Consider the following 27105-nt stretch of genomic DNA (forward strand, 5'->3'; position numbering starts at 1 on the left):
GTTCGCTCGGCAGCAAGCTCAAATTCCAACTCTTGAGACCGAGTGATAGCTCCAGCACTTTGGGTTTCTAGTCGCTTTATCTCGGCTTCAGCTTCTTCAAGTTTCTCCTTGGCATCCTCAGCTGCCCAAGTAGAACTTTCAGTAGACCTTATGAAATGAAGGTAGTAGTTCATGCTGTTCATTGACCCCTGCAAATTGAAAGAAGTTTATTAGAACAAAAATATTGCTATAAAAAATCGAGTAGGTGGGAATATATTTTCTTCGAGCTGATGGTACAACATATGCTCCATCACTTCCTTCGGGAATTGAGTGCTGACTTCCACTGGATTATTGGCCGAAATCGCACTAGCCAAGAGAGCGAAGGGGTTTTCGAGCCACCTATCCCCTAACCGAGAAAGGGGCTCCCCAAAAGTCCAAAAGATTGGGTCAGGTGTGCGCTCTGCCGAGGAATCAGTTGCCTTCAAAGACCCGGCAGGGTTCTCCATGAAAACATTCATCGGTGGCTCAGAGGGACTCTCTGGGATCACACTCGGTGGTTCATTTTTTCCACGTTGGGACGACTCTCCAAGGTGTGATGATCCGCCACCAACTGGAAACCTAAAACCAAACTCTTCTTCAGTAATTCCACCAGCGGTAGCTACAAGTTCCACATCCAGTTGTTCGTCATTTTCGGACACTTCAACCACCCCTTTGACAAAATTTTGCTCGGAGACCATGGGCTCGATATATACTGGCACTTGATCAGCAGCCTCAGTGACCGAGGGACTAGAAGTGGCCAGTTCTTCGACCTCAGGCCCACTGCCTGCGATTTCTTCAACCACAGGCTCGGTTCTGACAACCTCAGGGCGTGGAAACGAAGGCTCTCCTTCAGTTTGTCCTGGGTGGATAACCACCAAGGGTACTGCGGTCGTTGTTTTGGAAGCCAAGAAGGCATAGACTTCACCAACCTCTATTGGTTCTTGTTATTCTGATTCAGAAGAACTTATCTGTACAGCCTCGGCAGGAGTTGCGGATTGAGGAATAGCCGAGTGGGGGGTAACTTCCAGAACTTCAGATGCTCGAACTTCAACCCTAACGGGTGTGAAAGAAGAAGATGGAGGAGTATGCACTGCAGAAAGGGCATCCTGAGCTGACTTATCCTGTCTACTTAGGAACTCCCTGACCCCAACAAGGACCTCTGAGTATGCCTTGATATGAGGGGCGGTTGCCTTTGGCTCAGGGGCTTTCGGATCATTTGAGCCCCCATTTCTTGCTTCTTCAAACGTAACATCTGAGTGTCCTATCACTCCTCCTGGTGTAGGTTCAGCAACAAGCCCAGCTGTCTACGAGCTATCCTCGACAGCCCTAATTTTCTTCTTATTCTTCCCCACAGTGGTCTTTACCCGTTTCTTACTCTTCTTTAAAGAGGGGATTTTGGGACCCTCAGGCTCATCAGCAATCGTCAGAGAGACTCTTGCACTAACTGGCGGCCTCGCCGAGGGTTTCTTCAGAGGAACATCTTCAGCTTTCCTCTTGCCTTTTCCTTTGGAAGACTCGGTGGCCCTAGCGGTCGGCCTTCTTGGCACCTCAGTAACTGGTACTCTCAGTGAAGTAGCTTCTACTAGCTCGCAAGTGCGGGGGTCCATACATATCGCCTCAGGTTCTCATCAACCATAATGACGTCATAATCCATCTCCAGAGGATGAAGCTCAGCATGGTCCAGTACGTCCTGCACACGCTTCTTCTCCTCTTGGGTTAAACGAGGTTCTTGTTGACCTGAGAAACAAATGTCAGAATTAGCTTTGCCGCAAAAAAGAAGTAAAACAAACAAAATGTGAAACTCAGTTCTACCTCGGTTTGACGGGGCAGTGGTTTCCCGAGGAACGCTTGGGTCCCTGATTACTTCGGAAGGTGAGAATTCCCAGTCACCTTGGACAAAGAAGAACTCATCCTTCCACCTATGGTTACTTGAATAAGTACGCCTGAAGGTGAAGAGTTTCTTTTTCTTTATGAGCTGGAAAGTGTACAAAAACTCGGTTCTGGAACACTTTGTCAGTCGGTAAACTGTGAGAAACTTCGCAACTGTGAGTGGATGATCCACCCAAGGATCATTGGCCAGGCAATCATGGAGGCAAAAAATACCCTCCAAGCGTTCGGAGCCAGCTGATGCGGAGCTATCCGAATATAGCTCAATAACTCTCGGACTATTCTGGGGAATGGAAGTCTCAGGCCAATACGGAACATCTCCATATAGACGCAAGCTTCATTACTATCCGCTTCCACTACTGCCCCAACACGGTCGGTGTCAAAGCGCAGCTGAGCCAAGTATGGGATTTGCTAGTCTTCACGGATTTTAGGCTCATCACGTTCGGATATTTTTGATACCCAAGTAACCGGGTGTGATTCGCCCAGTTCCTTAGGAACGTCTTCAACCCTGAGACTCATCAGGTATCGATAGTAGAGGAATATAAGACAAGAGATGGAAGAAAGTCCCTGTTGGAATATGTGTGGGCAACGCTCGAACGAAGGTGCTCAACTGAAGGTTCAATCAGAGGGAGTATGAAATCTAGGTATTGGAATATGGGGCAATTTGGGTAAATGAATGGCTCAACAGAAGGGACGGATTCAACTGATGTTCTGAAGTACACAACCCTTAGAAAGAAATATTTGGCAGAAAGGTTTGGGTGCAAAAAGGGACAGTTTGAGAGAAAAAAAGGGATTGACAAAAGCTTAGAGAGGAACAACAATGGCTTCTACAAGATAGAATGGTGGGATTTAAACGAAGAAGAAGAAGGCTTTTTAAAGGCTTTTGAAAAGTGAAACCGAATCGTCTCTTCATTTCTCTTTCGGCGCAGAAACTGACGCGTGGCTATTACAAAAGCTTAAACCACCGAGAATTCAACGCGTGGCTCTCAAAAGGTGGAGGTAAGGCAAAACGTTTCGGTTATTATTTTTGAAAATTCAAAATTCAAAATTTAAAATTTCAGAGCCAAATGTTTGTTTTGCCAGAAAACCGAACTTGTAAACAAACTGACCCACACTCGGTTCTCTACATGTAATTTCCTTATTCTTTTAGAAAAGGAAATTGGGAGGTAACTGTTGGGTCATATTTTAGCTGGGTTGGGCCCAGTGCGAACCCATTCCCAAACACTCAGTCATTTTTGCTATTCAAAACAAACTCACGTTCAGCAAACTTAGGCTTATATAAATTACATTATCGACACATGGTTATCAGGCTCGGTTAGCCGGCAGCTTTGATCTTGTTTCTTTGTTTCCATACTCAGTTAATCCCTTAGTTGATCCTTCGGTTCTACGGGGCCCATTCCACGTCATCATTCAGAAAACTGCTCAAACACTTATAATTGAATCTGGGTTCAAATCCCGGCAACTGGGCTTTTCTATATTTAGTCATACATGCTCACTATATTTCAAGAGTCAAAAAGTTAAAGTTAACTAATTTTTTAAGTTTATTTTTTACTCTCCTCTCCCCTGTTGGCTTGAAACTAATAAAAAATAGGGTAAATATATCATAAAATCCTAAATCAACGCGCCAAAAGTAAATAGTCCCTAAGTTCTTTTTTTTTTTTTTTTTGAAAATTTACTCCCTCGATCAGTCAAAATGCTAGAAAAATCCATGCCGTCAAAATTTTGTAACTGCCGTTAGTCCCTTTTAAACAATGCGTTTTACGAATGCCAAATGAGGCGAAAATGTTGATCCCACGTGTCCAAGTGTACACGCAAGCCCAAAACTCACAGTTTTGGGAACATCCAAAATGGTGAGTTTTGGAAACTTGGGGGTTTCAAATGAAACCCCCACGTCATATGTCTTCCCTGACGAAATGAACGAATGACCGACCCAGGCATACCTACTGGCCCTTTCAATCCCATGCATACCCACAAACCCACGCAGGGGCTGAACAGAGACCCACTGACGCACCCACCAATGGCTAAATGTAAACCCACCGGCGCGATAGATTCCACCGCTGAGCCTAGCGGTCCGATGTCCAACCTGAATCCAACGTCCACCCATTTCTGACCTAGAACCAAGACCCACCGGCCAGCAACCCATCCAAGGTAATTTCCTACACTTTTTTTGTGGTCTGTGATGGTCTAACAGTGTGAAACAGCAAAAAGTAATTCCAGAGCAAATCATCAACTACCACTTTTTGTTGTTTTTAATCCGAACAAACCCCCTTTTGAATGAGTAGAATCTTTATGCTACTGTTTCGACATATACTTTGACAATGACTGTATGAAATGCAAAGTATTCATCAATAGAAGCATTAGTAATCTTAGAATTTATTGTAGAGAATATAGCATTCGAAAAACACTCACAAGTGCCTCGTTTTGTTCAAGTTTGAAAATGATATAGTTAGGTGATTCTAGATATATGACTCTAATCAATTTGTGACCATTCCAAATATTGTGACCATGCCTGCCCAAGCTTTCTTGTTAAAAGTGTGGCCAGTCTTACTCCCTTTATAGATTGTTTACTTCTATGTATATTGTTTTGTTCAAATAGTAAGATGAATACGAAGAAGGAAATTCTCGGGGAAGGAGACAATAAAGACGAACTCTACATTGTGAAGCCCAAAAAGGTTTGTAAATTTTTATTTTGTTAAACCCATAATGGAATTGTGATTACTGTTAATGATTTGGGGTTTAACTATAGAATAAACAGTCAACGTCGTCGGCATCTATAATATCGTTAGCCAAAGAGGACATAGAACCTGTGCAGTGTAGGTGCGACTTTACAACCCCAATTATAACATCCATGACTATAAGAAATCCTGGGAGGTGATTCTATGGATGTGCTATATATGACCACAAAAAGGTATTTGAATTTGGCAAATCTAGTGCTGAGAAATAGTTGTTACTTCGTACTTGTTCCTAATTGTCAATTTGTTTGTGTACTGACAGAAAGTTGGACAATGTCGTTTTTTCCAATGGTATGACGAACCAACTTGTGCTCGCGGAAGGGAGGTCCTACCTGGGTTGTACAAACAAGTTAATTACCTGAAGGGCGAAGTGTCATCACTTAGGGCTAGACTGAAGATTCAAACATATATGTTAGTTTTTTCCTTAGTGGTTTGTGTATTGTTGATTTGTCTAAGGTTGATGGGACATTGATTAATGCTTTTTTTATTGCATGTTTCGTATCACCTTGCTTCAATTAGGGGATTAGGCCAAGTGATTATTAAAACCTCAATGACTTCTTGAATTTGTATAATTATATGTACGTTAATGTTTGGACCAAATGTGAGCACGCTATATTTGGTTACCTGTTTTGTTACATCTGTTTTAGTGCAAAATATTTCTAGTAGAACTATATATAGAGAAATCTAATACGGCCCAGCCCAAATCGAATGTACCAACTGACACCGAACCGTCTTATCAGTGTCGGTCGGTGTCGGAAATACCTGTTGATCGGTAAAGTTGGTGAATTTACCGAGTTTACCGACTTTAGTGCGGTTGAATTTTTTTTGTTCCGACTTTGGCCGACACCGACCAATGCCCACCCCTACTTACATCCACCACTAGTAATTGCCTTAAAGCAAACTATATATGGGCCCAATGTGCCATTCAATTTGTAACATCCCCAGCCTGTTAGGGTTAGGTTTGTTAAAAAAAATTTCTTACTCACAAAGATCCATAAGGTTTATCAACTAGTATAACAATGAATGCATGAAAGACTAGAATATCATGTCCAAAAATAATTACTAAACTGAAATATTCTTGTTTAACAAAAATATGTCTCACAGCGAGATAGTAATCCTTATTAAAATAAATTCATTAATCTCAGAAAGAAAACTGTGCCAATACACTTATTAACTTGACTAATATGAAATCACATGAAATTCCTAAGTAAGCCTGCCCCCATTCTGGCCTCCTAATGCAACTTGATCACCACCTGAAACAAGAAATAAAATAGATAAGCCCAAAGAGGGCCCAATAAGTGATATCCACAACTATAAGCAATTTTACTCCTTGTCCCGTTTTGAAAATTGGAACTCATAACTACATATGTTCCTAGTATATTTTTAAGAAAACAGAAATCACATAAAATATATTATCATCAGTAAAATTGTTGATAGTCTTTATCATATACTAGGGCCCATGTATATAGTTACCCCCGTATACTAGGGTTGTGTGAACCTTGCGACTTGTGATGAGATATTGTGGCCACAGCCTCGTCCCCTGGCCAGCCGATTAACTCTGGGTGCACTCAGCATGGGAAAAAAAAAAAAAAACTATGATGGAACTATGCGCCTCCATTCTTAGCATTGGTATCGAGCTTCTCTCTTGTTTCTCTTGGGGCCAAAAATACACTCCTCCCTACATGTGCCCTTATTTTATAACACTCTTTTCTCATTTCTTGTACTCCTCTAGGTACATCTTTAAGGCAACATGTACGAGAGTTTATTATCATGTTCTCAAAATTCTTTTTATAAACATCACTATTTTCACAATGTTTCTTTTTCTCAAACTTCTCATGCATGCAGCATAATTCCATAATATAAACAAAGTAATCATTTGTAGTTTGAAACAAAATTGCATAAATAGCATGACATGATAATTTTTCTAAAAGGGATAGTAAATTCACTTACCTCTTGACTGCAGTAAGAATTTTCTCTGACTGCTAACTAATCTCCTGAAGGAAATACAGACATGTTACTACCCTTATACACGTCACAGTAAAGCATTCTATTACTATTATGAGTTGGCTTGCTAATCAATTGAGAATGAATTTACTTACACTACAAAAAAAAGGCTCTCTCGGCACCCAAAAAATGTCGTGGAAGAGGAAAAAAACTCCAGGAATTGTATTCCCGGCGTTTGGTCTTCACGCCGGCTTAAACAGCGTCAGCAAAGCTATTTTCCGGCGTTTTGGGCGACCGCTGGGGAAGAGAATATAAAGGCCGGCGTCTTCTACAAATGCCGGAGAAGGATTATGTGTCGGCGTGATCTGTCGACGCCGGCGCATCCTCCTTTGCCGGTGTCTTCTGTAAACGCCGGCAGAGGAGGATACACCGGCGTCTTCTGCAAACGCCGAAGAAGGAGTTGTGCCGGCTTTTGCAGAAGATGTCGGCGCATCCTCCTCTGCCGGCGTTGTCTGTGATTCTACTTGGCTTCATAAGAAAATAAGTTCCAAATGCTTTTTCCTTGTTTTTTTTTTTTTTTTTTTTGGATGAATAAACACCTTCATTAAAAACAAGACAAACCAAATACAAATTAGTATCACTGAATACAAGCCCTGCCTCACAGAGGCTGAACACCAACAAAACAAAACACAAAGCTGCAAAACATAGTAGCAGCAGAACAAAACCAACCAAATCGTGAACAGAAAAACCAACTAAATCAGAGGAGACCAACCAGTAACTATAAAACCAATATTAACAAAGCAAGTCTGCTGGTGTATTCCATAAATAGCAAAGCACAAGGTTTTCCCCAGTTTTTGAAAACTTCCCTTTTCCAATTACTCTGGTTCTGACTTCCCACAGAATTTTCTTCAACAATTGCTCCTCTGTTTTTGGGATGTCTTGCATGCTTGAGTTCATTTCTATTGCAGCAGATGTTGTAGACAGTAGACCCTAAAGCCAAACGACAAAGCCCAGCTGTATGCTTTAAAGGTTTTATTACCCCATTAACTGCATCCCATTTGCAAAACCTCCTCCCATATTATAGGAGAATTAGCTAATCAACATCTAGACAAACAGAACCTCCAATTTTTCTTCATTTTCTTTCCGAGCTTCTATTACATTGGCAAAGTTTAAGGCTATGAGGCGAATTGATATGTGGCGTAGCCACATATGTGGGTGCAAAAGCAACGTACAGATTGCCTCCCAGATTTCCTTGAAATAATGCAATAGAAAACAAAATTAAAAAACATAACAAAGGAAATCAAAACCAATGCAATCTAAAGTAACAGGAGAAAACCCTTCAATTATCATGTCCCCACACACTCATCATGCAATCTTATGGACCTGTTGAGAATAATATGATCTAGTTCATGGCCTATTAGAACTGTAAAAAAAATTTAACATATCAAAAGTTACAACCATAATGACTCAAGCTAGATCTATAACATTAGAAAAATGATTCCCCTCTATCTTTTCAAAAGCTCCAGACCTTTTCATTACAAAATTAAAATAAGATTATAAAAAATAACAAAAATAAAGTAAAATAAGTTAATGCAAGCTACACTTAATTTCAATCATTTAACACCATGCTGGGTTGCCTAAAGTCACAGAGCAATGAGATAATGTTACACCTAGCTCACAAAACTATTATACATCTAGTGTTGGTATTATAATAAAAACTCAAAACATACTCACAATGATCATACTCGCCATTTTTGTTTATAAGTATGATCCTATTTGAATTTTTCTCACTACACGGAGAATAAGTGATGGAATTCGAGTTCATTAATGAGGATTCCAATCATGATGACGGAGATCCTTCACAAGGATTCAGATATTGGGATTCTCCACCAACCTATGATGACGATCTCAGATGAAGATTCTAAGGAAAAGCCCTTGCCATCCCACCAAGAGGAAGAGTACATAGAAGACCAGTTTCCTTCCATGTTTGGCGGCCTCTACCCCGAAGAAGATGACCCCGTGGAAGAGGAAGGACCTACAGATGGCATCGCAGATTATAATGAGGTTGATGAAGACCTTCTAGGTGTAGTGCCTAATTCTAATGCTGAAGAAGTAGGTTATGTTGATTTCCTTGGTGTAGACGATATTTTGTCAGATTCTCCTAACAATGATTGTGATGAGTTTTATGCGGTTGAGGAGAATTACATGTTCACAAGGGAGACAACGACTAACCCATTCTTGAGTATTTTCATGGCATGTGGAAGGGAAAAGATTCAAGGAAAGTGCAGCAAGCCTAATGTATTGCAAGGTGGCATGTGGAGCCTTCAAAATAATCATCATAGTCTACTGGTAATTAAGAGTATCACGTTTCTTGTGAGGTGTTGCCTTGTCTTGACCTTGAGAACTTGAGAATGAAACGAATTGACAGGGCACCCAAAGGACCATGGAAAGACCCGTCCGAATTCAAGGACGAATTCTCTCAAACCTAGGGAGAATGATGTAGATCGGCAAGCCTCGTCTGCAGCCTGTTCGGACGGGCCTAAACCCGAGAGCCTTGTCTGAAGTCCTCGTCTAGAGACTATCCGGACACCTATGTTATTTTCGTGTTTTTATGTTTTATATCTGTGGCTGTTCGGGCAAGCTTAAGTTCGGTCTTGAGGGCGTCGTAGGGTTTCAATTCAATTTAGTTTCATACTTTTACTAGGTTTAGGGTTTGAGGGCCTATAAATACATACTTTATAGACCCTAGAGGGAAGTTGTTTATGATTGAGTTTTGTTCAATATGATTACTTAGAATTGAGTTTCTTCATGATTTTCCTTCAAAACTTAAAAAGTATCTAGCGTTTTAGAGAAGATTTTTCAGATCTTTGATAGAATCAAGATCTAGAAATACCTATCCATTCTTTATTGTTGTTATTCGCTGCAGCCCATTAAGTCACATTGCAACACAAGTAGCTTTGATATGTTGAAAATTAAAATTACTTGCCTCTATAACACGCAAATTACTGCATTTGTTTGGAACGTTAGATATAATGAATGTCTCAAATTTTAAAATCTGAAAATCTCATATTTTAGAAAATGTGAGTGGATCTCAAACTAAAAAACAAAAAGTTTGTATATTTTCATATAATTATTGACGTATATATGCTAATATGCATGCACGTGAATAACATGATAGTGCTAAATAGTCAAAAGCTATATATGAAATACTTTCTTTTCTGAGTTTTCCTAAAATATATAGGAGCTTAAATATGAAAATTACAATTTTCTATTTTCTTTCTTATATTATCTTTAAATTAGAACTCATATTGTTTCGATCGAATTTGAATTCATTTTTCTTGATTCATCTAAGGATATTTTAATAAGGGAAAAATATAATTTAGCCCCCCAAATTATCAGTCATTTTTATTTTAGTCCCTTAATGTTCAAAAAGTGATAGAGTAGCTCTTCAAACTATCAACTAGTTGCAAGTTAGCCACTTCGTTAGTCATTACCGTCAAATAGGATGAAAAATTCAATACTATGTCGTTTTGGCAAGGTTAAGTTACTAAAATGCCATTTTGGAAAAAAAAAAATCAAATTAAAAAGAAGCCCACAAAACGTCGCCGTATTGATTGAAATAGAAATTCCTTACACTTACCAAAACGGCGCCGTTTTGATAAGTGTTAATACCCTAAAGCTAAGGACACACTACTGACCCACGAAAAAACCTAAGCCATCTTCATCTTCACTTAACGCAGCCAAGGCAAAATCTGTGAAAGCATTGATTCTTTGATGACTTTTGGCAAAAGAAGAAAGATTGCCTCGCCTCCAATCCAAGTCTCAATCCCATACCAGCCAAAACCAACCAAGGCTCTTAGAAAAGTAAGGATATGGGCGCCACAGATTCCAAAAGACGATCTTGCAAGAATTTGAAGGAAATATTATAACGAGTGCCCGGATGATGATGTGCAAAATATGTAGCTAAATTAATAGGTAAATAATTGTACGTTTTACCTGCAAGTGCACAAGGTCAACATAGTAGTATATGGTGCAAATACAAGATCATTCCTACGAGGATTGTTGAATTTATGTTTAAAAAATAAATTCCTTAAGTAAAACAAAGATTGATTGGTTAAGTGATGATAATAAAGGGTAGGGCTTTGATATCCACCACTAATCATATTTAGCTAATACAACAATATGCCAATGCTTTGATCATGTTATACATATCTAATGTTTGTCAACCTAAGGGCATGGTGTATACTCCTAAGGCTATAGATTTCCCTAAGCAACGAGTTAGGCATGGCGTATACTCTAACTCTTTTCTTTTCTAAGGGATTTAGCATGGTATATACTAAGTTGTTCCTTAGGAAAGCATATGTTCTATGGAAATCGACAAAAACATGAGGCTTAGGGCATAGCATATACTCCCGGTTCCCCATGTTGATTAACCCAAGAATTGCGGTGTGGATTCTTTTGTTACTTATGTTAAACCCAGGACTCAGCCATCCAAATTGATTTAACTAACTAGTCCATACAAAATGCATATGTTGATCAGGCACACACATATGTGGAATTCATGCAAGTAGGCATTAATCAAGTTAAATAGCATAACAAGGTCATCACAAGGGCGCCAATATTGAAATATTAAATAAATATAATTAGGACTTCAATCTAGCCCTATTAATTAAATTAGCTACACATAAAATTGATGTTAAACATCTTCATAAAACAAAATAAAAGAAAAGAAAAGAATAAACCCGAGACTTGAACTTCAAGAGCTCCTCTTCTTCTCCTTACAAAGTATATCTATTCTAAAAGCTTAAGGGTCTATTTATAGGCTTTAGAAGTTCTTGACAAAGTAGTAAACCTAGAGATTTCATAGGGTTTTGAGACCTATTACAATTGGGAGTTGGAAAACCCGAATAGGGAAAGAGGAACATTCTGGCCACCACTTGATGTGTCTCTTGCGCACGGGTGCGATCGATCGCAACTCATGTGCGCTTGATGGCAGGTCTATGATCGATCCTTCTTCTATCCTGTGCTTGATCGCTCCTGGCCTTATTTGTGTTTAATCCTCTCGGGTACTACACTCGATCGCAGGTACCCGTGATCGATCGGAGTATCAGGGAGCTCCAATTTTTCTCATCTTCTCTCTCTGAGCCCAAATCATCTAGATTTACTTCATTTTCTTCCAAAAGCCTGCAAAAGTATGAAAAACACAAAAAGGAATTAAAATGGCCTAATTAACTAAAACCAAAGGATTAAAACATGCAAGTTAAGGGCTGAAAATATGAATATTAGCACTTATCACACCCCCAAACTTACATATTGCTAGTCCTTTAGCAATACAAAACTAAAAACAGGAATGGAAAAACATAAAACAAAAGATAAATCCATCTTTTGTGGGATGTACCATTGCATTTAGCATATGCAATAAGCATTTTAAACCTCTAGGAATTCCCTAGAGGACGAGTGAAGTCTCGTGAGGGCTTTTAAGAAATGTTACCCACAAACATCATGCACAGTTCATGTTATCCCAAAAATTAAAGTATCACTTCAAGATCATGGTTTTCATTCATAAGCAAACTTAAAAAGATGAACTCCATCTTCACAATGAATTGGAATCTCAAAGTGCAATTACTTACAAAGGACATGCTAAATCATTACAAGTTTGAAATTTGTGTATAGTGAACTAGTACAAAATTATGAGACTTCCAAATCTTTCCAATATGCAATGTCTCCTTATCTCAGAATTCACTGAAATTCCTATTAGAATGACACACTGGCATTTTTTTTTTTTTTTTTCTTTTGGTCAGGTTGTGCAATGTTGGTTCCCTTAAGCTTTCTATTTGACCCTTGTAGCGAGTGTTAAGTCAATGGCTCCTAAACTAGATGGTTTTAGGGCATTAGGTGACCTATTAACTCGAGTCAAAAAGGCTACAAAACCAACTAACCATGACATTGATCAAATCCAAATTTTTCACCTTTTGACGTGAACACTCAATGCTTTGAGGCAAGAGGTCCAGTTACTCAGTGAAAAGCCATCAATGATCATTTATTTATTTATTTCATCACTATATATGCCATAGTGTCATTTAATAAGTCATCCAATTTCATCCAAGATGCAAAAACACACATATTAAACCTCATGTCATTCCTCACAAATGATGTGCTAATGTGCTTTAGTGCTCAACATGCGATTTTTCAACTATCCTTAACAAATAACCAAACTAATAGATTCACTCATCAGATCATGTGTTCAAAATTTTAAGCTTACTGATGAATTCAAATCACAATTCCTTTTAGATCAACTTAAAATTTTTGAGCAACAAGAACATGCATAAACTTTTTTTTATTTTTTCAAATAAACAAACAACACACAAAACAAATAACATGAAATTGGGACAAAGTGTGTGTGAACATGTGTGCCCTTACCCCCAAACTTAAATGACACGTTGTCCCCAATGTGTCTAAGTAAAGGAAAGAATGTACTCGGGAGATGGACGACATAGTCTTGGAAAGCATGGCTCATAGCACACCCCCAAACTTGAATCAAAACACACTTGTCCCTGCAAAATTAGAAAACACAAAAACAAGTAAAAGGAAACAAAACTAAAGATAAATAAAAAGATTAACTTAAAACACACTAAACAAAACAAAATAAAAAGATAACTATGAGATGCTGCCCAAGTGCGCTTGATCGCATGCATGGTGCTCTCGATCGCACTTGCGCAAGGCTGTGCATGTGTGGGTGATGTGCGCTCGAGTGCACACAAGGTGCGCTCGATCGCACTAACAAAATGTACAATAGCCAAAGGTTGGTTACTGTGCTCGATCGCACTTAGGGTGCACTCAATCGCAGTAACAGAATGTAACAAAATTGACCAGGGACTCGAAACATTAAAACACTTAAAGTAAAATAAAACACAAAGGAAAACAAAAACAATATATAAATAAAACAAAATAAAACAAACAACAAAATAAAAAGGATATGCTATGGGGTGCCTCCCATGAGCGCTAAGTTTAACGTCTTCAGCCAGACTGTAGTACTTTTAAACTTGAAGCACCAGTCTTTTCTTATCTTTCACCAAAGGGAATGAATCTTTTCTGTTGCACGGTGCTTCCGAGTGTCTATAGATCAGAGAAGACCACTCTGAGTTTTCTAAAACAGTTGCTCATCTAGTGGGGAATCATGAACTAGAATATAGTAAGAAGAAAACTCAAGAAGCTTCTCTATCTTGATGTCCTCAATTTGCTCATCACATAACCCCAGATGACTTCTCTCTTGGACTCTTGGTAATTCAAGAATAGGAGCTTATGTTGAAAAAGTCGTAGTGTTCTCTTTCTTTTCCCGATGTGGTTCCTCTAGAACCTCAGTTTGCTCCTCCTTCCTCTCTTCCCCTTGATTTTCAACCGCTTCTTCACTCCTTAATGTGGTAATTGCTTGCTCATGATGGTAAGTGCACTCATCCTTCATGTATTGTTCATTAGGATTGGCAACAAACTGACTTTGACACTCTTCTTCGTGGTATTGTTGAGGCCAATTAACGGGAGGTGGCTCTCCTTCATGAGCTTCTATCTTGGCAGTGTATTCCAATAGTTGCATATTGGCTTCATTATGGCTAAGAAAGGAGTGTGATTGACCATGGAATTGCGGAGATGGCTCCTTTTCTTGGTGTTGTGAAGGCCAATAGATGGGAGATGGCTCCTCTTCATGATAATGTTGGGACCAATTGATGAGAGATGACTCTTGATCTGCCATTGAAAACATGGGACACGTCTTAGTGGAGTGGTCAATATGGGAACATTTGGCACATACCTCGATTTGTGTAACTTGTTGCACAAGAGCACTGCTATGATTAGTCATAGCTTTCATGAGCATGTCCAACTTTTTCTCCATGGCAGCCATTTGAGCCTGAATTCCTCCATTGGTGCTCTCTTCATATATGCCTTTTCCTTTGAGTCCTTGTCTCCCATTAGATGTGAATTGTTGGGAGTGCTCACTCAATGTCTCGAAGAGCTCTATGGCTTCCTCGCTGCTTTTCTCCATCAACATGCTACCACAAGCTAAATCTACAGGACTTTTGTTAAGATCATTTAAACCCTCATAGAATGTCAGTACCTGATCGCCTTGAGATATGTTGTGATGAAGGCATCTGAGAAGTAGTTCTTTAAAGTGTTCCCATGCCTCAAAGAAAGGGTCTCCATCTTTTTGTTGGAAGGTCAAAATTTCCCTTCTCAATTGCCTTATCTTGTGGGCTAGGAAAAACTTCTTTAAGAACTTTGTGGCCATCTCATCCAAAGTATGAATAGAACCTGTGGCCACAGAATTGTACCATCTTTTAGCATTATCTTTTAAAGAAAAAGGGAAAAGGATTAACCTGATTTCTTCTAAAGAATTGTACCATCTTTGAACATTTTGAGTCTTGCAGAGATCATAGACTTCTCGAATATGCCAATATGGGTTCTTTGTAGGTGTGCCTTTATAGTATGGAATCATATTGAGCAATGGAGATAAATCGTAACTACTCTGCACAATGGGCTGGAAATTAATGCATGATGGCTGGTTGAGGATCTGGGAACTGAATGAACTTTCCATAGGTCTTCACACCGGAGGTGTATTGTATCTCAACATGATTAAAACAAAAAGAAAATTAAAATAACAAAATAAAAAGAAAAATAAAAATAAAAGAAATAAATCAGATCTTTAATTAGTGTAGTAACTATGATGCTCTCTGGATGTGCGATCGATCGCACTGTGAGGTGCGTTCGATCACACCTCTAGAGGAATAGAAATTGCAGAAAAGACTATAAAAACAGAAAAATTTAAAAGAAAAATAAATGAAGGAAAATAATTCCAAACAAAATCAAACAATCCCCGGCAACGGCGCCAAAAAACTTGATGTGCAAAATATCTAGCTAAATTAATAGGTAAATAATTATACGTTTTACCTGCAAGTGCACAAGGTCAACATAGTAGTATATGGTATAAGTACATGATCATTCCCATGAGGATTGCTGAATTTATGTTTAAAAAATAAATTTCTTCAGTAAAACAAAGATTGATTAGTTAAGTGATGATAATAAAGGGTAGGGCTTTGATATCCACCACTAATCATATTTAGCTAGTACAACAATATGCCAATGCTTTGATCATGTTATGCATATCTAATGTTTGTCAACCTAAGAACATTGCGTATACTCCTAAGGCTATAGATTTCCCTAAGCAACGAGTTAGGCATGGCGTATACTCTAACTCTTTTCTTTTCTAAGGGATTTAGCATGGTATATACTAAGTTGTTCCTTACGAAAGCATATGTTCTATGGAAATCGACAAACACATGAGGCCTAGGGCATGGCATATACTCCCGGTTCCCCATATTGATTAACCCAAGAATCGCGGTGTAGATTCTTTTGTTACTTATGTTAAACCCAGGACTCGGCCATCCAAATTTATTGAACTAACTAGTCCATACCACATGCATATGTTGATCAGGCACACACATCTGAAGAATTCATCCAAGTAGGCATTAATCAAGTTAAATAGCATAACAAGATCATCACAAGGGCAACTAAACATAATTAGGGCTTCAATCTAGCCCTACTAATTAAATTAGCTACACATAAAATTGATGTTAAATATCTTCGTAAAAGAAAAGAAAAGAAAAGAATAACCCGAGACTTGAACTTCAAGAGCTCCTCTTCTTCTCCTTACAAAGTATATCTATTCTAAAGGCTTAAGGGTCTATTTATAGACTTTAGAAGTCCTTAACAAAGTAGTAAATCTAGGGATTTCGTAGGGTTTTGAGACCTATTACAATTGGGAGTTGGAAAACCCTAATATGGAAAGAGGGACATTCTGGCTGCCACTTGATGTGTCTCCTAGCACATGGGTGCGATCGATCGCAACCCGTGTGCGCTCGATCGCAGGTCTGCGATTGATCCTTCTTCTGTCCTACGCTCGATCACTCCTGGCCTTATTTGTGTTTAATCCTCTTGAGTACTGCGCTCGATCGTAGGTACCCATTGATTGATCGCAGTATCAGGGAGCTCCAATTTTTTTCATCTTCTCTTTCTGAGCCCAAATCATCTAGATTTACTTCATTTTCTTCCAAAAGCCTATAAAAGTATGAAAAACATAAAAATGAATTAAAATGGCCTAATTAACTAAAACCAAAGGATTAAAACATGCAAGTTAAGGGCTGAAAATATGAATATTTTAGCACTTATCAGATGACCGGTCAGGATTAATGGGACCAACAGGATAACATTGGCAGAAACAACTGTGGCAATCCCATACCACCAAGCCATGCCAAGATCGACAATGTTGCCGGCGAGATAGTACGATGGAACACCCACAACAAGACCAATCCAAAGACTAGCCAGGAGAAACTCCTTTCAAGGGGTATAGTTGGCTTGAGATCATCATTGGTAAGAAAGGGATGGGCTTCGAATTCATCAAGCTCGGGACTGGGTTTTTATTGGATTGACGCCGTGGGGGTGAAAATGGAGCATATTGGTTGAGTCAATTTGGTATTTGACAAGAAAGAAGTGGTGGGCAAGTGAGAGGAGCATGGCTTTTGGAAAATGGCAGAGGTGAGTGAAGGGTGAGGATGGGGATGGAGATGGAAGCTGAGACATTTGGACACCATGATTCTGATCCAGTGGGTGATTTCAGAATCAAATGGTAACGAATTTCTATTTCAATCAATATGGAGTTGTTTTGTGGGCTTCTTTTCCCAGAATGGCATTTTAGTAACTTAACCTTGACAAAATGACGTAGTATTAAATTTTTCATTTTATTTGACGATAATGATGGAGTGGTCAAATTGTAATTGGTTAGTAGTTTGGAGGGCTACTTTTTCACTTTTTGAACATTAGGATGATATAATGAAAATGACTAGTAGTTTGGGGGGCTAAATTATATTTTTCCCTTTTAATAATGACAATCTTCAAAGATTCATATATTTTGAAATTTTTCCTTAAGCTATAAAACAATTTGCTGATCATTGTAATTTGTCATGATCCGAACCAGGAAATCTCAAACCTTTTGTATTTTCTTTCTTTCAAGGATGTTGTTTTGAACGAGGACATTAGGAAACATGTTAAGCTTATGCAAAGACAAGGAAGGCAATAGAGGTGGTCAAGAAGGGTGGGAGATGTAACGCCCCAAGAAATAATTAACTGAAAATTATTTCTTAGTACGTTTTATTGTCAAATTTCTCTAAAGAATAAGAGAAAAGGATCATGAAGAGAGCTTATATCGGAAAACTTTTCTTTTACATCAATGTATTGAAATATCCATCATATCAACCAAACCATAACAACTAAGAAAGCATCAAATGATAAAGATAAACATTCAAGTTACAGTCTCAAAAACGGTGAAATCTCCAAATAAAAGTTATTATAAGTCTCAAATTAGTGCTAGATCGAGTAGTCTAAAATAAGTAGTATTAACAAATTATCAAAGGGTTGTCACAAATCGCTTCTTCCAAGTCAATATCCAAGAATCCTATATTGCTTAATATTGCAATGTACAAACAATTTAAGCAATGACTTATGGCATGTTTGAGATTGTATTTGAAGGGCCTAAAAGTGCTTTTAACACTCAAAAAGTCAATTTGAAGAAAAAAGTACCCATTTGGTGAAAAAAATTAAAAGTTCTTTTAATGGTCCAAAAAACCTAAAAATGGCCAAAAAACTCTATTGGCAAAAGCTTAAAAATAAAGTTTTTGCCCAAAAGCTCTTTTTGACTTAAAATCTCTATTTCTAAAACGTAATCTCAAACAGGCTCTTAATATTATCACCTTGCATAAGATGCTTGTTTAGGTTTGCGATTTTAAAAAGTTCAATTTAAAAACGTGATTTTTTAAAAATACAGTTAAGCATTTTTGTAAAATTACAGTTTGATTTTTAAAATTGTGCAGTTTTAAAAATGCACAAATTTACATTTAATTTGAAAACAATATATATATATATATTGTTTTAAAATCGTGATTTTTAAAAAACATTCTCCCAAACAGTATATTAGCATCGTAAAAGGACTTCACAAGTACTACTATTGAGTGATGATGGAAATATCATTGCCACTGTGTCCAAAAAACTGCCCTTGCTTGTAGTTAATGCCGGTGAAGCTCAGGCTGCTTTGTTGGCAGTTCAATTTGCTTCCTCCTTTGGCTACCATCCTCTTTGTCTTGAGGGTGATTCCCTCACTGTGATCCTAGCTGAAAAATGCTATGCTGACTCCAAAATCTTATTTATCACAATCTATGCGGAATTAATACTATGAAGCAATAAATAATTCAATGACCCAAAATATATAAAGCAATAAAGAGGCAGACACAGATATTTTGGTTATGAAGAGGAAACCTTTTAGAAATTGATCTAAAAGTAAAACCTCTCTGGGGCAGCCAAACCCAGGAAATCACTATCAAAAGATTATCTAGAGATTACAGACACTAGGAACACTTACAACCCTTTGCAAGACCTTGGCTCTATAAGATCGACAAGCCTACAACTCTTCTCCTTGCTCACAATCTTCTTCAACGTGATCCTCCTTTACCGAACCCTTCCGATAGACTTCTCAACTGTAGATATATCAAATGAATAGATAAAACTCTAAGAGATTCAATTTAATGCTCACCACATATGATCTCTCTTAGCACAGCCTCCGACGAACTATCTGGGGGTGAAAATTCGTCTTTTTCTCTCTCTCTCTCTCTATATATATATATAAAGATGTATATATATCTCCGACAAAACCCTAGACCTAACCCACTTAAAATCACGTTTTTGGGCCTAAAACTTACAGGGTGTCCGGACAGATTAACGAGCTGTCCGAAAAGGACTTTGGAGAGCAAAAACAGAGTTTTTGGAAATGCGGTCCAGACCCGGGGAAGGCCTGTCCGGACAGGGCATGCAATGGGTGAAACAATATTCTGGAAATACTGTCCAGCCTTGATCAATAGCTCCGATCGATGGGCGTTCTATATCAGTGTTTGAGCCCATGAACAGTAGCATCTGCATTTTGGAACTGAATTAAGCCAACACAAGAACTAAGAAACTCCCCATTTGGCAATTCGGTGACAAAACCAAAATGTCGAGCCAATCCCATCATCTTCCCATATTTACTCCCCCTTTTTGTCACAGAATGACAAAAGGTCTTCATGTTTCCTAAAACACTTCACAAAATACATCAAGGCATATGTGGAACAAGAATACATAAATAAAACTCATGATAAAAAAAAAAATGACGTAGAATGCAAGATCATAAAGAAACATCAGCAAAACTCCCCATCAATGTATGACTCAATCATCAACAAGAAACTGAAAAAGTAAAACATGTTTCTCCCCCTCAAAAGTCAAATGAACACACATGATATACACATCAATGACTCATGTATTGCACAATGAATATCCCAAACAAGCTCCAAATATGCAAAATATATATGAGACTAGAAATGGCAAGAAACTCATATTGCTTAACCCAAGCAAAGAAAAATGTTTCATTCAACTCATGCTTGTGTGGTGTATGTGTGTAAGCCATCCAAAGAGAAAAATTTTCAACTTACAAAATGAGGAGAAAGTTCACCACCATGAGGTTTTGACAAGTATATCAAATCAAAAGTCAAACCTTATCATACTAGGGCCTAGGCACTCTCATCCTATACATTTATCTTTGTAAAATATTTTGCACAAGTTTGACACAGTGAAATAAATTCATTTTGGAATATGATCATTTGATTTTATTTGTTTCACTATTTTGTTTATTTTTCTCTTTGAGAAAGTGTCCTTAAACTTTTGATGCTTATCACAAAAGAGAAAGCATGAATTTTTAAGCCCTAGGTTCAACTAGCATATGGTCAATTTGAAAAATATGACTAGTCAAAAATCTCATATGGTTACCTAACAGACCTCACAAATAAAGTGAAACAAAACCTCAATTTAACCTTAAATGTGCACAAGAGATAAAGCATAGGCAAAATGTACCACATAAGCTCAGGCTTTAGGTAACCACAAAATAAGTCCATTGATACAAATTTTCATCTTATGCATATTAAGAACATTCCAAGACGCAAGGAATTAAATCCATAAAAGCAACATGAAAAATTAATAGACTATCTAGATGCATTAGACAAAATAAAGAAAAGAAAACAATCAAAGTAACATATTTTTGTCTTTTTGAAAATTTTCACAAAAGAAATGCACACAAACGAAAAACAAATGCAAAACAAACAAAAATGCAATGCAAAGAAAAACAACATGCTCTAGGATTTAAAAAAAATAAACAGAACAATCATTCCTAGACATGTTCTTTACTCACCTAAATTTAGGTGAGATCATTACCACTCCCCCTCAATTGGTGAATGGTATAATCCTTCCTAACCCAAACCTTCTTGAAAGAAGGTGTAGAGACATGAACATTTTCAATTTTGTTTAATCTAGACAAACCTCCCATCATCATTGTGCATAACCCCAAAGGTTCTTTCCTAGAAAAAGAATTTTTATTTTTATGCACATGAGGTTTCAATTTAAAACAGCTGGGTCGAATGTGACCAACTTTTCCACAATGATGGTAGGTAGGGATAAACCTTTTAGGAGGTAGATTCCAAGAAGGACGGACGACTCTATACTTGGGGTAAGATATACAAGGCTCAATATGAATTTTCTTAACTTTCTTATCTTGTGAGGTCGAAGCAGCTGCTATTTTTCTTTTAACCAAAGAGTCTTATACTTTTTCTATTTTAACAAATATTATCTCGGAAGTAGAATCATTGTTAGAAGACAAAGAAACATGACAATCAAAACTTAACTCAGATTTATCACAATCAGAATTCTGAGTATGCAACATATTCTTAAGGGAATTGCTAGAGAATTTTTCCAATTGAATTTCTGACTCTTTTAATTTATTTTCTAACAAATCAACTTTAGAACCTAAAACAAGATTTTCAGATTTTAAGGAATCAATTAAAGCATGTGATTCAGACAATTTAGTAACAATAGATTCTTTCACATGTTTAAGATCTTGAAAATCCTCCAAACAATTTGTGTATTGATGTCTCAAAAGAGTGAATTTTTCCAACAAATTGTTGAAGAAGTTTATAAGATCATATTCCCCTTGAGAAGTATTCATAGCAAACAGGAGTTAACAGATCTCAGTTAGGAATTTAATCCATAAATAGTGAACCTGCTCCGATACCAATTGAAAAACGCTATGCCGACTCCAAAAACTTATTTATCACAATTTATGCAGAATTAATACTATGAAGAAATAAACAATTCAATCACCCAAAATATATAAAGCAATAAAGAGGTAGACACATATATTTTGGTTACGAAGAGGAAACCTTTTAGAAATCGATCTAAAAGTAAAACCTCTCCTGGGCAACCAAACCCAGGAAATCACTGTCAAAAGATTATCCAGAGATTACTGACACTAGGAATACTTACAACCCTTTGCAAGACCTTGGCTCTGTAAGATCGACAAACTTACAACTCTTCTCCTTGCTCACAATCTTCTTCAACATGATTCTCATTTACCAGACCCTTCTGATAGACTTCTCAACTATAGATTTATCAAAGGAATAACTAAAAATTTAAGAGATTCAATTTAACGCTCACCACATATGATCTCTCTTAGCACAGCCTCCGACGAACTCTCTGGGGTGAAAATTCATCTTTCTCTCTTTCTAAAAAGATGTATATATACCCCCGACAAAACCCTAGACCTAACCCACTTAAAATCACGTTTTCAGGTCTAAAACTTACGGGGTGTCCGGATAGGTTAATGGGCTGTCCGGAAAGGGCTTTGCAGAACCGAAACAGAGTTTATGAAAATGCGGTCCAGACCCGAGGAAGGCCTGTCCGGATAGGGCATGCAATAGGTGAAACAGCATTCTGGAAATGCTGTCTAGCCTTGATCAACAGCTCCGATCGATGGGCGTTTGTGGTCCGATTGAGTTGAAATTTTGCAGGGACATTCATAACACATGAATCTACATTATGAACGGTGGAGATTGGATTCTGAGCATTCTATATCAGTGTTTGAGCTCATGAACAGTAGCCTATGCATTTTGGAACTGAATTAAGCCAACACAAGAACTAACACTAGCCATCAAAGGTTTCTCTTTTTACTGATTAGTCTTTTACTCCAATCATTGGAGATATCCACTCGCAGCTTCATGATTTTTTGACTTAGATAGCAGTGAAGATCTCCCGTAGTGCTAATTTTAGAGCACATCAGCTTGCTAAATGGGCTGCTTCCAACCATATTTTTGGAAGCATTGCTATATATATATATATATATATATATTTTCTCTTTAACTAGGATCAATTGTAGGAAAGATCGACCCACCTTTTGTAGTTCCCCTTTTCCCCCTCTCCTGCTTTGATTAAAAAAAAAAAAAAGTACTACTATTGAGTATTGACTTTCATAATAGGTACACACTCTCTATATTCAAAGTTTCCCATTTTTTACCAAACTTTGCAGCTTCCCAAGACTTTTATTAGCACACTGCTGGAAAAAACCCAACATCAATTGATACCTGCCCCCACGAAACTTTAGGTTGATGATTTTAAAGCTTTTCCAACTTTTATTTAAGGGATATTGAAACTCTCGTATAATTTATAAATTATGAGTAATTCTGATAAGTGTCAAATGTTGCATATTTGAACCCCTTTATTTACATTAGTTAATCCTTTAGTTGTGTCGTTATTTAATATTTTATGTTAGTTTTGTGTTTTTAGTGTTTTGTAGCTCATTAAAGAAAAACTACAACTTTAAAGGAAAAAATGCAAAGTTTGGAAGAAAGCATACTTTGAGAAGACCTAGATGATGTGGTTAAAATCAACCGAATCCTAGAAAAAGGTTAAATCGGATTAAAGATCAGATTGGATTAAAGATAGATTGGATAAGATTTCGGATCGGATTCAAATTTAGATTCTGTACACGTCTCAGTATTTTCACTATAACTTTCCGGTCAAATATCGCATTGAAGTGATTCAAGTGGAAGTAGAAAGATAACTCAAAATACTACAATTCATTGTGAAATAGAATTTTCCTAATTCGGATGGTTACTATGCCAAAATTGCCCTGCAATAAAATGTCACAAATCTAGACGAATCCTATTCCGATTTCAGACTTCTATTTTGACTGGGAGACAGACCTCCGAATTATCTATATTTAATAAGGTTTTTAGAACTTTTCTAAGCCTATAAATAGACTTCTTTGCATTCAATAAAAGATACACAATCCCAGAGAGCAAAATTCTTTTGTTTAGTTTTTGTTTAGGTTTAGGTTTAGATTTTATTTTTATATGAAGCTAAATTCCCAACTAAGGTTAGGGATGAAGCCTCACCGATGAAGAACATCAATACTTTCATGTAAGTATTTATTTATCTGATTTTATTGGATTTAATATTTCAATTGTTTTACTTCTTTTCAATGTGTGGAGTGATTCTTGGATATCTTTTGTGATTCAAGGATTCACTTGATGATTTAAGATAATTTCACATAATTGATCGCTTGATTTTATTTGCCTAAATAATTGGATATCCCTTGTGATTTATTCTACGGATACATTTGGTGTTTCAATTAAGATTGTATATCTTTTGTGATTTACGGATACATCTGATGATTTAATTGATATTGGATTCATTTTGTGATTTGTGCAATGAATGGATACATGAGATGGTTTTGATTAACTGTTGAAGCATAGTGAAACATATCTAAGATTTTAATTGTGAGAACTTCAGATTAATATTGATAAACATGGAAGTATGTTGTTATGATTCGGTGAGTGTAGATTCCCAAACCTTAGTATTTTATCGTTTATTTTAATTAGTTTATGTTTATTTTTTAATTTTTAAAACCAAAATTCAAAACCCTTTTAGAACTAGGTTAGGATTTAATTAGTTTAGATTTAAATTGCCATTTAAAAAATACAATTCTCTGTGGGTTCGACCTCGCACTTGCAATCCATTAAACTACAATCAATTCGTGCATTTGCGAGTTAAATAAATTTGCACAACAAATTCCATTTAATAAATTTTTATAGGATTTTCATATAATTAAAACGACGTGAGAAATGAAAATTATTATTATTTTTTAACAAGAATTGATCATCCAATGATTAGTTGTAACTATTACCTTATAGCATTGAGAAATAGTTGTGAAATTATGTAATTTCTAGCATTACTCTATAAAATAAAATGCATTTATTCAAAACTGCTTCAACTAAGGAGCTTGACTTTATTATATTTGATCAATATTTGTCATTGTTCTAGGGGATTGAATCCGTACACAGTCATCCCTCCATCAACATAGATTATCTGTCCAGTAATGTAAGAGGCTGCAGGTAGTAAGAGATACGCTACCAAAGATGATATTTCTTCTGACTCCCTAGGTCGTCCAATAGGTGTCCGTGAATTTATAGTTTCCAAGGCTTTGCTTTTGACTAACTGTAATATTAATAGTAATAGGAAGTAAGCAAAAAATAGAGTGCAAAAAATAGATTTCAAAAAAAGAAAGAAATGGGGCAAACATATTCAATGATGATTATGCCAACAATTAAGACAAATTAATGCACTTACACCCTCCGTTAAAGGAGTTGTTATCACCTCAGGTGCCACACAGTTGGTTATGATATTGTCTCGTGCCCACTCACATGCCAAGCTTCTAGTAAGTTGGTTTACTGCTCCTGCATATATTATATATAAAACGTACATGCAATTCAATTATGAATTATTCAAGCCACTATATACGTAAATTTTTACAATATCCATAACCTGTTAATTATGAAAATATATATTACGTACCTTTACTTGCTCCATAAATATGGATGCGCCACTTATTGCCAACATTCCATTAATGGAAGAAAGGAGAACAATACTTCCTCCTCCCGATTCTTTCAAAAGAGCATGAGCGAGTTGGCTCAGATGGTAAGTGGATTCAACATTAGTAGCCATGATGAATGCGAATTCTTGAGCCGTCACCTCTGGGGTTGGTTTAGCAAGGTTGGTCCCCACGTTATTTATCTAAAACCAGTCATTGGTCAATTCATTTTAGATATGAACGTCTAGCTCTATTAAAATGAGTAATGCTAACACCACAAAAAAAACAAGGTTTAGTGACATGGTTATTTGGAGCATTTTTTGCCAAAAAAACGTCTCTATTGATTTTGCAATGCTTGATTAGGGGCACTTGGGATACGTCGGTTTTTATGGCAACTATAATTTAAGTTTGAGACGTTTTGTTACTAAAACGCGCCTCGAAAAGGGGACGTTTGGAACAAAGCACCCCTTTTTTTAAAAACGGGCGCTTAGTGGTGAAAAACGCCCCATTTTAAAAAAAATGAGGCACTTCCTAGGCAAGCGCCCCCTTTTTAGAATGAGGGCGCTTCCTAGGCAAGCGCCCCTTTTTTGAAATGATGGCTCTTCCTAGGCAAGCGCTCATTTTTTAAAAGGGGGTGCTTTCCTTGGAAGCGCCCTCATTCTAAAAAGGGCGCATTCAGGTGGGCAAGCGCCCCCTTTCATAAAAGGGGGCACTTGCGTGTAAAGCGCCCCTATTTCAATATGGGAGCACTTCCACACTGCAAAGCACCTCCAATAATTAATATATGGAGAAAATGTTTTTTCCATACAATCCAAATATATATATATATATATATATATATATATATATATATATATATATATATATATATATATATATATATTTTCTCCTGATATACAATACGCAATACAATATTGTATTGCGTATTTTCTCCATAAATATTGGATTAATCCATAAATATTTTCTCCATTCATCAATCTCATACAATCTTATATATATCTCACAATACATATATAATCCATATATACAATCTCATATCTCATAAGACATCTAAATCCAAAATGATGATATCATAAACACAAAGTGTACTACATCTTAAAGAGTTAACAAAAATTGTATCATATATATGAAATAAAATATCAAAAACGATATCATAAATACAAAGTGTACCACCTCTTAAAAGAGTTTACAAAAATTGTATATTGCATATGAAATAAAATATATCAACGGTTTCGCTTAGCATTTGGTGTCAAATATGTACCCAACCTAACAGGTCAAGTATACGTACATCACTTAATGATTACCTGCAAATAATAAAACCAAAAAAAAAAAAAAATTAAATTACAAACCTATATCTAACTATTTTGAAAATGCAAACCTATATATAACTAGATTATATTACAAGTGACTAAGATATAAAAATCTACACATACTTTGTGATGATCCATGATGGTCGCCTTTTGCATCAGCTGCATGCTCATCTTCATTTGTTAATCCATTCTCAGCTATATATAAATAGATGCAAATGTATATTATGCAATCATATATATGTTCTTAAGTAAACGGTAATGAATTGTGTTTGAGCAGCTAGTTCCCCTATAAAGGATAAAAGATAAAGGAAGATCAACATAAAATAATTTTTATTGTGTTTAAGTTATATAAGCCAACATTAAAGGATAAAAGATAAGCCAACATTGGAATTTCAAA

The 27105-nt window shown here is 36.9% G+C and overlaps 1 non-coding gene and 1 pseudogene across 1 annotated transcript; one reads left to right on the forward strand and one right to left on the reverse strand.

Annotated features, from left to right (window-relative positions):
• The first annotated feature begins 14704 nt into the window (after window positions 1-14704).
• Window positions 14705-14811, forward strand: LOC132185999 (small nucleolar RNA R71). The gene has a single exon (XR_009440682.2). It is a non-coding gene; the product is annotated as a small nucleolar RNA R71 (small nucleolar RNA).
• A 7035-nt stretch (window positions 14812-21846) lies between these two features.
• Window positions 21847-26885, reverse strand: LOC132185212 (tropinone reductase homolog At5g06060-like; annotated as a pseudogene).
• Window positions 26886-27105: the final 220 nt, after the last annotated feature.

Source organism: Corylus avellana, chromosome 7, assembly GCF_965113065.1.
Source record: "Corylus avellana chromosome 7, dhCorAvel1.hap1.2, whole genome shotgun sequence".
NCBI lineage: Eukaryota > Viridiplantae > Streptophyta > Magnoliopsida > Fagales > Betulaceae > Corylus > Corylus avellana.